Source organism: Hippopotamus amphibius, chromosome 9 (assembly GCF_030028045.1).
Source record: "Hippopotamus amphibius kiboko isolate mHipAmp2 chromosome 9, mHipAmp2.hap2, whole genome shotgun sequence".
NCBI lineage: Eukaryota > Metazoa > Chordata > Mammalia > Artiodactyla > Hippopotamidae > Hippopotamus > Hippopotamus amphibius.
This window is the reverse complement of record NC_080194.1, coordinates 136186115-136199473: the sequence shown is the minus strand read 5'-3', so window position 1 is coordinate 136199473 and position 13359 is coordinate 136186115. Positions and strand designations below refer to the sequence as shown.

The window sequence follows — 13359 nt, the reverse complement described above, 5'->3', positions numbered from 1 at the left end:
AGGCATCTAGACATTTGTCAAAACAACTGAATTCTATGAAGTGGAACAGGTGAACGAAAGAACCAATACTAGGGAAAGAGGTTCAGAATGGGCTCTATTGTGTCAGAATTTTTCTACAAAGACAGGGAAGCTTTCAGATGTGTAGGATAAAGGCTCTCACTAAGTGAGAAACCAACAGACCTTGGAAAGGGTCATTCAATTTCACCTTGTAGGGCATGTGACTTTGTCAACTCTAGATGTGTGGTCATACGCTCCTATGCTCATACATGTCTCAGTATTCTTCAGCATCCTTCCTGGGTCCAGGGGCTCCAGTCTGATTTAGGGATTGAGTGCTTACCTCTAGGATATGAGGAAGAGGTTCAGGATACCTTGATTGACAGTCCTGCTGTGACTGTTCACAGAGGGGAGAGGTAATTCCCCAAAAGGAAAAAGGGTGTGTTTATCAGAAGAATGAGGAGTGTTGCCGAATCAGCCTCTGTTCGCTGGTGCCAAATAGAAACGCAGAGACAGAGTTTTGGGTGAAGTAGAAAAGGGTAGCCTTTATTGCTTTGCCAGGCAAAGGGGGCCACAGTGAGCTAATGCCCTCAAGACTGTGTAACCCTATCCTGGAGGGAGGAGGGAGGATTTTATAGTGTTTGAGGAGCCAGGAGTGATCAGCTCGTGGACAATTCTTGGATTAGTTGGCATCAAGGTTAAGTTTCAAACATCACCAACCTTCTGGTTTCAACCAGTCTAGGGTTTGTGTTCTTGTGATCAGCAGTTTTCATCAGGTGGGAGGGGCCTGCTTCCTGTAAAAACAACTTAGGAGTGTGTGTCAGGCCTTTATCTATATCTTTCAGGGAACTGGGAGTTCATTGATTCTGCTATGTGGCCGAATGCATTATAGTCCAAATTGTTACCAGTTTCCCAGCTCAACAGCTATTCTTTGTTTTTACATCTTCACATTTCCAAATCATTACCTCTTGAGTCAGCATTTTATTTCAAAAGACAAGGACACAGGGGCTTGTACATGGTTTCAATCCCCCTTTTCTTTGATACTCTTCAATCTTGAGGAGGAATGGGTACAGAACAAGAAAGGGAATAAAGTTTTAGAATGAGCGGTTAGTCATAAACTTGGCAGAGGAACTTAGTTTCAGTTCCGTTTCTGTTTCAATTTTCCCCAACTCTTTGAGGGAGTGGGGCGATGACTGCTCTGGTTACTTCCTGCTTGAGTGGGGCATAGTCCTGCCTAATTTGGGGGAATGAACACAGAGTTGGAAATAATGTTGAGTTCCAAGCTTAGCATCAATATTTTGTGTTAAGAAAATATCATCTCTCTCTTTGATTTCTTTGTCATAGTGCCTGGACAAACATTTGAAAATTAGTAGATGTATTACTGTGAAGGTAATGGTTAAAATACACCTTTGTAGTATTTTTCAAGGGTCCTCCTATTTTATATGGCAACCAGGAAAATAAGTTTTGGAGTGTTTACTTTTTACATATATTTAGTAACCAACTAGCCTTCTGCTGGGAGGCTATAGCTTAAGTTGTCTCATTTGCTATTACTATTTTTTAAAGTAGGAGAAAGATTTCATAGTTACAAGAAGACCTTTAGACTGTGAGGTTGCAGTTGGCAGCTGCTTGTAGATATTGTTTTTTTTTTTTTTTTTTTTGCTGCATGAAATAGTCTAGTTTTATTTGAAAAACTATTCTTTTCAGTATAATTGCTTGGAGCCTTGGTAAAAATAATATATGCTATTAATTTCAATAAAAAAATTTTTACAAGGCAAAAAAACTGGATTCAGCTGTGTTTGTGCTGTAGATAACTTATTGAGCACATTTCTGTCTTAAACTAAAGATTATGCACAACCATTATCATGTACTCCTGAAAAGGTTTTTAGACAATTAAAAATTATGTATTTATGATGAAGAGGAAGAAGAAAAACTCAGGCTAAATCCCCATAGGAAATAACCAGAGTTTTTGTCACTTAAGACTTTGAGGAATAATGTGAATTATAACTGGTACACTTTACTAAATTGGGACAATGACCAACTTTGTATTTTTAGAGGCAATGAAGAATTATATGTATTGACAAGCTGGGAGTCTTAGTCCCTCCAAGAAACATCTTTTAGAAACAATGTTTATCACTGTCAACATAGGAAAAGTGACTTGATTTCCCTGACCAAAGAGATAACGAGGGAGGGATATGGTGAAAAAATGTCTTACATATTAACTTCAAGTCAACCTTAAAATATACATGAATTTCTATGATGCATGCAATATACAAATTCATGAACCAATCCACAAATAAGGAAAAGACACTGTGTGATCCAAGGATGGCCTGTATAGCTGGCATGTGTTCTGTAGATATGTTTATGCAATAAATAGCAGATTCTGAACAGTTATGTTTTTTCAACTAGGGACCAATTTATTCCTTGTTGTTGTTCATGAACTTGGCCATTCCCTGGGTCTTTTCCACTTGGCCAACACTGAAGCTTTGATGTATCCAGTCTACAACGCATTCACAGACCTGGCTCAGTTCCACCTTTCTCAAGATGATGTGAATGGCACTCCGCCTCTGTATGGTGAGTGATGATGAAAACAATGCCTGTTCATTCTTGGTGTTCTTTAGGAAAGTTTTATGATGATGGTCTTCAGGAAAATGTAGCTTTAAATGCTATAGAATGTTTCAGCCCGAAGCACTTGGAGAATGTTTTGAAAGCATATAAATTGACAGAAGCATCACATTTCTTCTAGTGTTTGCATCCTCACATCTGTTCCCTTTAGGACCTCCACCAGCTTCTCCTGATGACCCCGTGGTGCCCACAGAACCTGTGCCTTCAGAACCTGGCACACCAGCCACGTGTGATCTGCTTTGTCCTTTGTTGCAATCGGCACCCATTGTGATATGTTCTTCTTGGATGGATCCCTTGATCATTATGTAGTGCCCTTCCTTGTCTCTTTTAATAGTCTTTACTTTCAAGTCTAATTTGTCTGATATGAGTATTGCTACTCCAGCTTTCTTTTGACTTCCATTTGCATGGAATATCTTTTTCCATCCCTTCACTTTCAGTCTATATGTATCCCTTGGTCTGAAGTGGGTTTCTTGTAGGCAGCATATAGAAGGGTCTTGTTTTTGTATCCATTCAGCCAGTCTGTGTCTTTTGGTTGGAGCATTTAATCCATTTACATTTAAAGTGATTATTGACATGTGTGTTCCAATTACCATTTTCTTAATTGTTTTGGGTTTGTATTTGTAGGTGTTTTCCTTTTCTTGTGTTTCCTACTTAGAGAAGTTCCTTTAGCACTTGTTGTAAGGCTGGTTTGGTGGTGCTGAATTCTCTTAACTTTTGCTTGTCTGGAAAGCTTTTGATTTCTCCCTCAAATCTGAATGAGATTCTTGCTGGGTAAAGTATTCTTGGCTGTAGGTTTCTCTCTTTCAGGACTTTCAGTATATCCTGCCATTCCCTTCTGGCCTGCAGAGTTTCTGTAGAAAGGTCAGCTGTTATCCTGATGGGTTTTCCCTTATATGTTGTTTGTTGCTTTTCTCTTGCTGCTTTTAATATTTTTTCTTTGTGTTGAATTGTCATTAGTTTGATTAATATGTGTCTTGGTGTATTTCTCCTTGGGTTTATTCTGTATGGGACTCTCTGTGCTTCTTGGACTTGGTTCATTATTTCCTTTCCCATGTTGGGGAAGTTTTCCACTAGAACCTCTTCAAATATTTTCACAGACCCTTTCTTGTTTTCTTCTTCTTCTGGGATGCCTATAATTCGAATGTTGGTATGTTTAAGGTTATCACTGAGGTCTCTGAGGCTGTCTTCTAGTCTTTTTATTTTTTTATCTTTTTCCTGCTCTGTGGCGTTTATTTCTTCCATTCTATCTTCCAACTCACTTATTCGTTCTTCTGCCTCAGTCATTCTGCTGGTTAGAGCATCTAGAGTATTTTTAATTTCAGTTATTTTGTTATCCATTGCTGTTTGTTTTTCTGAGTTCTTATGAACTGTTTCTTGTACTTTCTCTAATTTGTTATCGAGATTTTGTATCATTTTTACTATCATTACTCTAAATTCTTTTTCAGGCATTTTTCCTATTTCCTCCTCATTTATTTGGTCTTGTGGGTTTTTTTCCTGCTCCTTTGCCTGCATGGTGTTTCTTTGTTTCCTCATGGTTGTCCAAGCTTTTGGGGTTGCTTGTCCTGGTGATAGAGGTGTTTATAGAAGACTGTCCAAGCCTCAGACTAATGTCCAAGTATTGGATTAGACGAATATTCAGTCGGCTATGTCAGGTTCTCCGCAGCCCTTTCCGGTGTCCGAGGCCGTCTGCTGGTGTTCAGCTGGTTCTCTGTGGGAATGACTGTGTCCTTCCGTGCATTCCCAATGCATCTGTGGAGAGGGATGCACTCCACGTCTCTCTACTTCGCCGCCATCTTTTTCTCCTAGATATTGTTTTGAAAATGACTGATGATGTCCTTAAATCTGTTAAAGTTTAGAGAACTCAAGATTTCGGTAATATAGGAACATGTCTGGACCCATGTCCATAATGGCCACCTAGTTCCATCTTGGATGTCTGAGCCACAGTTATTTCATTTTGATTTTTTTAAGTGTAATTTTTTAATGGCTAAAGCAGATGTACAATGCATGTTTAATAGGCCACAAATAGGCTATTTTGGTGAGCCTAAAGTTGAAATTTAATCATGCAAAAGCCAGAATGGTTTTCCCATACTTCAACATGTGAAAATTTCTTCCATCATTTTCCCGTTTTGATTGTAAATCTTTCCATAAATGGCATTGATAATCAATACATTTTCCAACATTGCCAGAGTGGCCCGGATGTCTGCTCTGGGTCCATTCATGTCCCTTGGTGCTAACCCTCTTTTTTTTTTTTTTTTTTTTTTTTTGCCTAGTTCTCCATGTTGGGGGAAAACTAATCAGATACCATGAACAGGCTCAGAAGTATGTTAATGGGGAAATGCTTTTGTGGGCCATACATTTTATCATTTATACCCAGCTGTCACACAAACATTGTACCTGTGCTTTACGCAATACACTTAAAATAAGCAGTGATACCTGTCATGAAAAGTTGTACTCTGTGATAACTTCATTAGAGAATTTTCTTTTCATCTTGAGTATTGGAGTCAAAAGTATGGTTAGAAGTAAAATAATAACTTTTCATTTTGAGAGGAAGGTAAACATTTGGTCAACAGTGCAATTGAATTAGTTGGGTGGTTCTTACAGGCCTGGTCCAGACTTTTATGTCAGCTGCCTTCCATTGCTGTTGTCTTCTTCCATTCTGGTGTGGGTGTCGTTTGGGGTCAGTAGTCTTTTCTATAGACAGCTCAATGCAGAGGCCCTTCTTAAATGAGAAATACGAATTCAAGGGTCAGTTTCCTTCTGTTTTGTTGCACGTGTGCTGGTTAAGAGTACCTGATAAGGATCCTTTTATTTAGTTTGGGGACAGTCCTTTAAATGATGTCTTTTCCAGTGTATATAATTCCCTAGTTTCTGGTTACAGGGCATCTGATCTTCATCTAAATATAGGTTACTGTGATTGGCTTTAGAAACAAGCTTAGAATCGTCTTTTGCTAATTCAATGAAACTTTATAATAATGAAATATAGCAACAAGGAGCCATCTTGGACGTAGATAATGAATACAAAGCCTCGGTAAGTACAAAACTTCAGTATCCACAAAGGTATATTATTGAAATATAATTTTTCTCTCTCGATTATCCTCATTTTTATTAAATCTAGCCAAATTAAGACTAATTTGTTCAAAATAAGTTTGGCTTCAATAAACATGGCCTTATTATTTACATCAGTTTAATTGCTCCTATAGGCTCTTTCAGATTGGCTGCATTGGAACTTTTTATTAGGAATCTCAGATCAAACTTTTAAAAGGCCCCTCAAAGCCAGGAAAGCCATGCCAATGGCTTGCCTTCAGATTCTGCCTGTGATTTCTCTTTTTCAGCTCCCCAGATATTTAGATTCTTGCATATGTCAAGAGACAGTCTTTTCCATTTACCTGATAAGTTTGCTCAGAACCCAAGAGTCTCTAATTTCTGGAGCAACCAGGCAGAGAGAAAAGAAAAATGTTATAATTTTACCTACAGGTATAAATTACCAAATTGTTGTAAATCATGAGTAGCTTGAGGAAGAGGGCTTTTATATATCTGAAAAACAAAGATTAGAAGCCAGTAGTATATCAGACAAGTCATAAAAATTATAACCATATCTAACAGTTCATTTAGTCCATAGAATTAATCTTTGTTCTGTTTGAGTCCAGTTTTTCCATCAGTTTTGTTGTCCTTGCCTGATGATCAAGGATGATTGTGACAGTGATAATTTTAAGAAGTTTGTGAAGTGTCTGTTAAGGCTTGTATGATTTGTCCAGTGAAGTGGGTGCCTTGATCATTGGAGATTATAGAAACTGTACTCCAAGTGGGAAACACATTTTTTAACTTTTTCCTGTTATTGTGAGGTCATTAGCCCTGCAGCCAAGGAAAGCTTTAACTCATCAAATAGAAAATGAGGTTTATCATGGAGCTGGGAAAAGCCAAGTGGCCATCTTAGATTTCCCAGAGCCCTGAGTTTTTAATTTACAGCTATTGTTCATTCATTTTAAATTCCCTGACTTAGGAGTAGACCTTTTCCATGCTCCAGGGGCATCAGGATGGCAGATGTCTGACAATGAGGGGATCAATCTTAACAACGTACACAATTCTTTTCTCAGGGTACCTTATTTACAATGCTTTGATCACTTTCTGGATTCATACTAATTGGTCCCTTATTTTTTTCCATTCTGAAACAACCAACTGTAGGACAAAAGTGTTATCATCATTTTTTCCTCAACAAAAATATCTCCAGTCTTTAAACCTTCTTTCACCAGCAATGTATCTCCTACACACTGAAATGTTTCCCTTATCATTTTAGTAGCTCTAATTATGTATTACAATTTTTAACCGTTAATAAAAACCCCTACTCTCTAGTGAGAACCAAGAAGAAGCAATTGTGAACTGTTTGTCATGTTGGCTTTCTCCAATTAGCAAATTTAAGAACATATTCTGTAACCTCTAAAAACATGCATTTTCCCAAAACACAACTCCTTTTCTCAAAATGGCACAAGACGTGTCAAATAAATGCAAACATCTTTAGTTTCCCTCAGGCAAGAAGATAAAAGTAGGTAAATTTAGATTTGTTTCATTTGTAAGCACTTACTTTTCTTTAAGCCAATTAAATAGAGCTTACTTACAAATTAACCTCAGCAATATTATCCAAAGACAAAGACACATACTGAGACATACATATATCCAGACAGACAGAGATCTCATTATTTCATTTTTTTATATTTCATGAGCCAGGCACTGCAATTAAACTGATCAGTTTATGAATAACAGAACAGTCAGGTTTACACATTTGATTTTAAAAGGCTTCCTTTTTTCTTCCCTCCTTTTTTTTTTTTTTTTTGGCTTGAAGTATCAGGCAAAGTGGGCTGTGTTTGTGCTTCAAGGACATGATAAGAGTTAAATTCAAGTTTTCTCCTAAGAATATTTTTGTTCTCTCAGGGTCAGTGTTCTGAAAAAAAAAAGTATTTTATCAAGTCAGCTTTCTCTAACTGCACATGTGAAAAGGACCAGTTTTGAAATTTGAAAAGTTTCATCTCAACCAGTTTTCTCCGGAGTCTGAAGAATATTGTGGCCACTTGGTGTTAAATTAATTTTTTCTTATTTATAAGTTTATAACTATAGGTTGACCAGTCTGCCAGAATTTTCCATAGGGAGCTGTCAGATGGAATCAAACAAGTGATTCCCACGTTGAGTCAAATTAAACATTCCCAGCAAAACCAAAGGGAAACCCATTCCTCATGAGCCAAACGGAAGCCACAAACCAAAAAAACCAAATAGTCCAAGGCTCAGATAGGCTTCCAAGTCCTGCTAAGCCCCTGGCCTTAGTCCAAGTGGCACCCTACAAATGGGATCTAAAAAATCCCCAGTTGGGAATTTTGTCCCCTGGACAAGATCGAGGGGCCTTGGAGTGCACACCGGGGGACTTACCAAAGTGCTGGCGGAGGGGTCATGACCTCCCAAATGCTACCTTTCTCCTTCCCCAAAATATTTTCTCAGAGCAGGAAGTCTGGATTGGTTTGGGCAGAAGGAGAGGGGGGTGTCCTCAAGGCAAAGGTGGCCTTGGCAGCTGCTAGGGCAGCCTCTCTCCTATCTTCCATCCCTGCCCCGGAGCTCCACTCCTGAGACTGCAGTCCGGGTATGATCAGGGCACAGCCCTATGGCAGGGGATCCCTGGCAATCTGGTCTCCAGAGGAGTTATCCAACCTTTTGCCCTCCTGAAGGAGGCTAGCGTGGATAGAATCCTCAGAGCATCCAACCAATCAGAGGGGCCCTATAGGGCTGCCTGCCCACGAGTCCATCCCCGACAAGCCCCTCAGATTCTATTCTTTCAGGGTCAGTGTTCTAAAAAGGAGTTTCGCAAAGAGGAGTGGATGATAGTCACTTGAAAAAAACAAATACCTCCTGTTCTTGGAGGATGATACTTGATTCCAACATTGAATTCAGCCTCTGTTGATGTCACAGCTGTCCAATGACTTTTAGTCTGACTTTCCATGCCATGTTTGTTAAAAGTGCATTTGCTTTGCTGAAGCAGGACATCCCAGGAGCAATTAACACTCTTTTAAAAAAAAATATTTAAAAAAATTTATTTGGCTATGCTGGGTCTTAGTTGCAGCATGCGGGATCTTCATTGCAGCATGCGGGATGTTTTTAGTTGCGGCATGCGGGATCTAGTTCCCTGACCAGGGATCAAACCCGGGTCCCCTACTTTGGGAGCTCGGAGTCTTAACCACTGGACCACCAGGGATGTCCCGCAGTAAGCACTCTTAATACTCACATCTTGGTTTCTAAATAGCATTGTCCATTAAAAGTTACCAGGGCTGGGAAAGGAAAAGTAGAAGATGTACCTGAAAAAATTTTTTTTAAATCACAAAATATGGAGTGCTTAAAAAAACGGAGGCATATCACAACAAAACAGAAGTTAACGCGGAGGGGCTCCCACTGGCTAAATCCAGGATAATCTGAACATCTAAATTAAAAATGATAGTAGTGGATTATAACAGATAGAATTTCTGAGTCCACAGGAAAAAGGCAAGAGAGGGAGAAGGGAAAGTGCTGGAAAATGTCAACTAATAAATGTAGAAGGAATATTAGACTTAGACACTCACACTTTGTAACCATCAGTGACGTAGTTCCCGAAAGAATCAACAACCTAGGCTGAAACCATGAGATGAAATACTGTTGGGAAGCATGTGGCACGAGCCTCAAAATACCCGTCTACAGATCATTTATTAACACACGAGAGACTTCGCTTTAGAATGGAGAAATGTGCAGGCAGCACCTTAGCTGAGTAATCAAACTTATCATTATTCGCCTCCTGGGGTAAGAGCACTGAGCATGTCACAGCAATACTTATGCAGTACTCTTGCCAAAAATATAACCAGGAGGAGAAAAATCCAATAAATCAAAATTGAGAGGCCTTGTGCAAAACAAGTGGCCTGGAGTTTTAGAAAGTGTCGATGCCATAAAAACAAACAAATATGTTTGGGAACTGTTCTAGATGAAAGAAGAATAAACGGAAAGCACAATTAAATGTGATATGTGATCTCTGATAAGGTCCTGGACCAAAAAGAAAATAATCCAGCTTCAAAGAACATTATAAAGACAATGGGAAAATTTGGATATGGACTGATTGTTAGTTAATTGTATTTTACTGATAGTAATTCTCCAGAGTGTGATAATTGTGTTAGTTTAGTGCATAGTGTTCTTTTTTCTCTTATTTTTTTAAAAAAAATTATGTATTTATTTGGCTGTGCTGGGTCTTAGTTGCAGCACATGGGATCTTTGTTGTGGCTCGCGAGATATTTTTTTTTTTTTTAGTTGCGGCATGCGAACTCTTAGTTGTGGCATGTAGGATCTAGTTCTCCGACCAGGGATCAAACCTGGGCCCCCTGCATTGGGAGCACAGAGTCTTTCGCCATTGGACCACCAGGGAAGTTCCTGGCATAGTGTTCTTGTTCTTAGGAAATACATGACAAGCCTCTTAGGATTGAAGTATGTGCAGCTTACTCTCAATTAGTTTAGCACAATATAGATCTACGCATATATATTTATTTATGTGTGTGTGAAGAGAGTGGTTTTTAAAAAGTGACAAGATGTTAATAGTAAAATCTAAATTATGAATGTATGGTCTTTTGTTGTATCATTCGTACAAACTTGCTGTAAATTAGAAATTTTAAATCATTCCAAGTGGAGGGAAAAACTGCCTCTGTGTGGTCTCTGTCTTAGGGAGGGGCTTTGCGTTCACTCTCAGCCTTTCTTGGCACCCATCTCTTCCTCTGCAAACAGCAGCAGTAGTGACAGTCACTTTTTCAGATTTTCATGGTAAAAGGTGTTGGCAGATGAATGGATAAAGAAGATGTGGTACATATATACAGTGGGATATTACTCAGCTGTAAAAAGGAACGAAATTGGAACATTTGTAGAGACATGGTGGACTGTCATACAGAGTGAAGTGAGTCTGAAGGAGAAAAACATATCGTATATTAACGCATATATGCAGAATATAGAAAAATGGTACAAAGCAACCGGTTTGCAAGGCAGAAATAGAGACACAGATGTAGAGAACAAACATATGGACACCAAGTGGGGAAAGTGGGGAGAGGGGGGAATGACTTGGGAGATTGGGATTGCCACATATACATTACTAATAAGAAAAAAAAAGCAAATTGTACACTTTAAATATATGCAGTTTACTGTATGTCAATTGTATCTCAATAAAAGTTCTTAAAGTAAAAAAAAGGTTAAAAAAAGGTGTTGGCATCCTTGGGTAGTGAACAAACTGTGTTCAAAGGCTACGTCTCCTAGTCTAACTGGAGAGAGAAATGAACAGACCCATTGGGAAGATGTGTTCTGAAATGGCTGAAGGTAAATGTCTGGGCTCGTGCCCTCCAGAATTTGCCAAGTGAGCTCCCTGAGAAGGGAAGGCTAGTCTTAGAGTTGACAGTCAATTTATGTCAGCAAGATGGGAACTCCAGAAACTGCAAAAGAAAAAGCTGACAGATTTGACCGTATTCTAATAAAAATTCTGCAACAGAAGATGGAGTGAACTATGAATCATGAGAACATATTTGAAACTCATGGCAAAGAGTCCCTCTTCCTAACACTCATAGTCACTACCAGATGATTTAAAACAATAGCACAAACTCAAAATAAAAACCAGCCAGCAGGCAATTCACAAGGCAGGACATGTAAACGACCAATGAAAAGTCTAACACTGTGTGCAACTTAGTGTTTTAAGATTTTTAATTTTAATTTGAAATGAAATATGATTACTCATTTATCAAATTGGAAAATATTAAAACAATTGACATTATCTAGAGTGGGGAAAGAAATAAAGTTTTATACACTGCTGATGTGACAGTAAATCATCGCAACCTTCTAGGAAAGGCATTTCCTGTTAAAATTTTTTAAAAAGCGGGCATAAGCTGTGACAGAAGTTTCACCTTGAGGAATCCACACTACAGGAACAAAGGGATTAGTAACTAAGGATATGCTTCAGTAGCTAAAGATATGTTGTATATAACAGCACTAGAAGGCAATCACAGCAAAACCAGTCTGAATGAGACCATCTGAATGCCTGTTAACTGGGGAATGATTGACTAAATTATGGTATTTCCAATGCTAGGGCTCATTCATTCACTTGCCATATATATTTTTCGAGGCAGGCGTTGTTTTACTGTACGCCAGGCATTGTTCTGGATTCGGGAGGTAAGGAAGTGAATAGTACAGACTTGACGTCTTTATCATGAAGCTTACATTCTAGTGTGTGTGTGTGTGTGTGTGTGTGTGTGTGTGTAGCAAGGGAGAGACAAACATGATAAATGATAACAACAGCAGCAGCAGCAATAAAACAAGTCAGTTAACCTTTAGAATAATTGCCTGTTTCTAGAGGCAGGTACCTTGGGTTTTTCACTGAAAAAATTACATCCGGATTTTTATCCTGCTTTGAAATCTTTGTGTCCTAATTACTTGCTCCTGGTGTGTCCTCTCATTGTATTTTGGAAATTTTTAATAGCAGTTATCCAACTTTATTTTTATGTTTTTTTAAGTGAAACTTCAGACTGTATCTGGATTTCCGTAGTTTTTCCACCAATGTTCTTTTTCTTTTCTGGGATCCCATGCAGGATGCCACATTGCATCTTTTTTATTTTTCCTAGATTTTTTTGAGATATAATTGAGATATAACAATTGTGTAAGTTTAAGGTGTATGATGTAATGATTTGATACGTATAGATAGTATGAAATGATTACCACAATTACGTTAGTTAACACATCTATCACATCACATAATGACCATTTTGTTATTGTTGTTATGACAAGAATATTAAACTCTATTTTTATAGCATCTTTCTAGTACACAACACAGTATTGTTAACTACAGTACTTTAGATCGCCAGAACTTATTCCTCTTATAACTGCATGGCTGTACCCTTTCACCAACATCTCCCCCTTCCCCCATCCCCCAGCTCTGGTGACCACCATTCTATTCTGTTTCTATGAGTTCAGTGTTTTTAGATTCCCACATATAAGTGAGATCATGCAGTATTTGTCTTTCTCTGGCTTATTCCACTTTACATAATGCCTTCAAGGTCCACTCATGTTGTCAAAAATGGCAGGATCTCCTCATTTTTTAATGGCTGAATAATATTCCATTGTATAAATATGCCACATTTTCTTTATCCATTCATCTGTCTGTGGACGCTTGGGCTGTTTCCACCACGTGATATGTAGTCTTTGTGTCTTCATAGTTTTCTCTGACCTGTGACAATTTCTCATCCTTCCCTTGGTTTTTATGAACTTCGTAGTTTTGAGGAGGACTGGTCAGGAGTTTTGTGAAATGTCCCTTGATTTGGGTTTGTCTGAAGCTTTTTTTTTCTCACTATGCAGACTGGGGAATTTGGGGGGAAGAATAGCGCAGAGGTACATGTTAGCAACATGACTTATCAATAGGGATGCTGACCTTGATCACGAAGTTAAGGTCGTGTCTGCCAGACCTGTCTGCTGTGAGGTTACTATTTTCCTTTTCACACTCAAGCTGTTTTCTGTATTTATAAGAAGCCAGTTACCAAGTCCCGTCCACACCCATAGGGAGTGGAATTGGTGGTGATGGGGATCTATAGATATTATTTGGAATTTTTCTACACAGAAGATTTGTCCCTTCCCCTCAATGTTATTTATCTATTCAACCATTTACTTAAATAAGTATGAACTCATATATATTTATTTTATACTTTGGGTTAGAATCCAATACTGTGC

At 38.5% G+C, this 13359-nt stretch overlaps 1 long non-coding RNA gene across 4 annotated transcripts in view; it reads left to right on the top strand.

Annotated features, from left to right (window-relative positions):
* The window catches only part of LOC130860370 (uncharacterized), a 213390-nt gene that overhangs the window by 40791 nt on the left and 159240 nt on the right, over positions 1 to 13359 (top strand). For all 4 annotated transcript variants that reach the window (XR_009055430.1, XR_009055432.1, XR_009055429.1 and 1 more), the window contains exon 5: positions 2401 to 2565. This is a non-coding gene — a long non-coding RNA (uncharacterized LOC130860370). The remainder of the gene's footprint in view (positions 1 to 2400; positions 2566 to 13359) is intronic.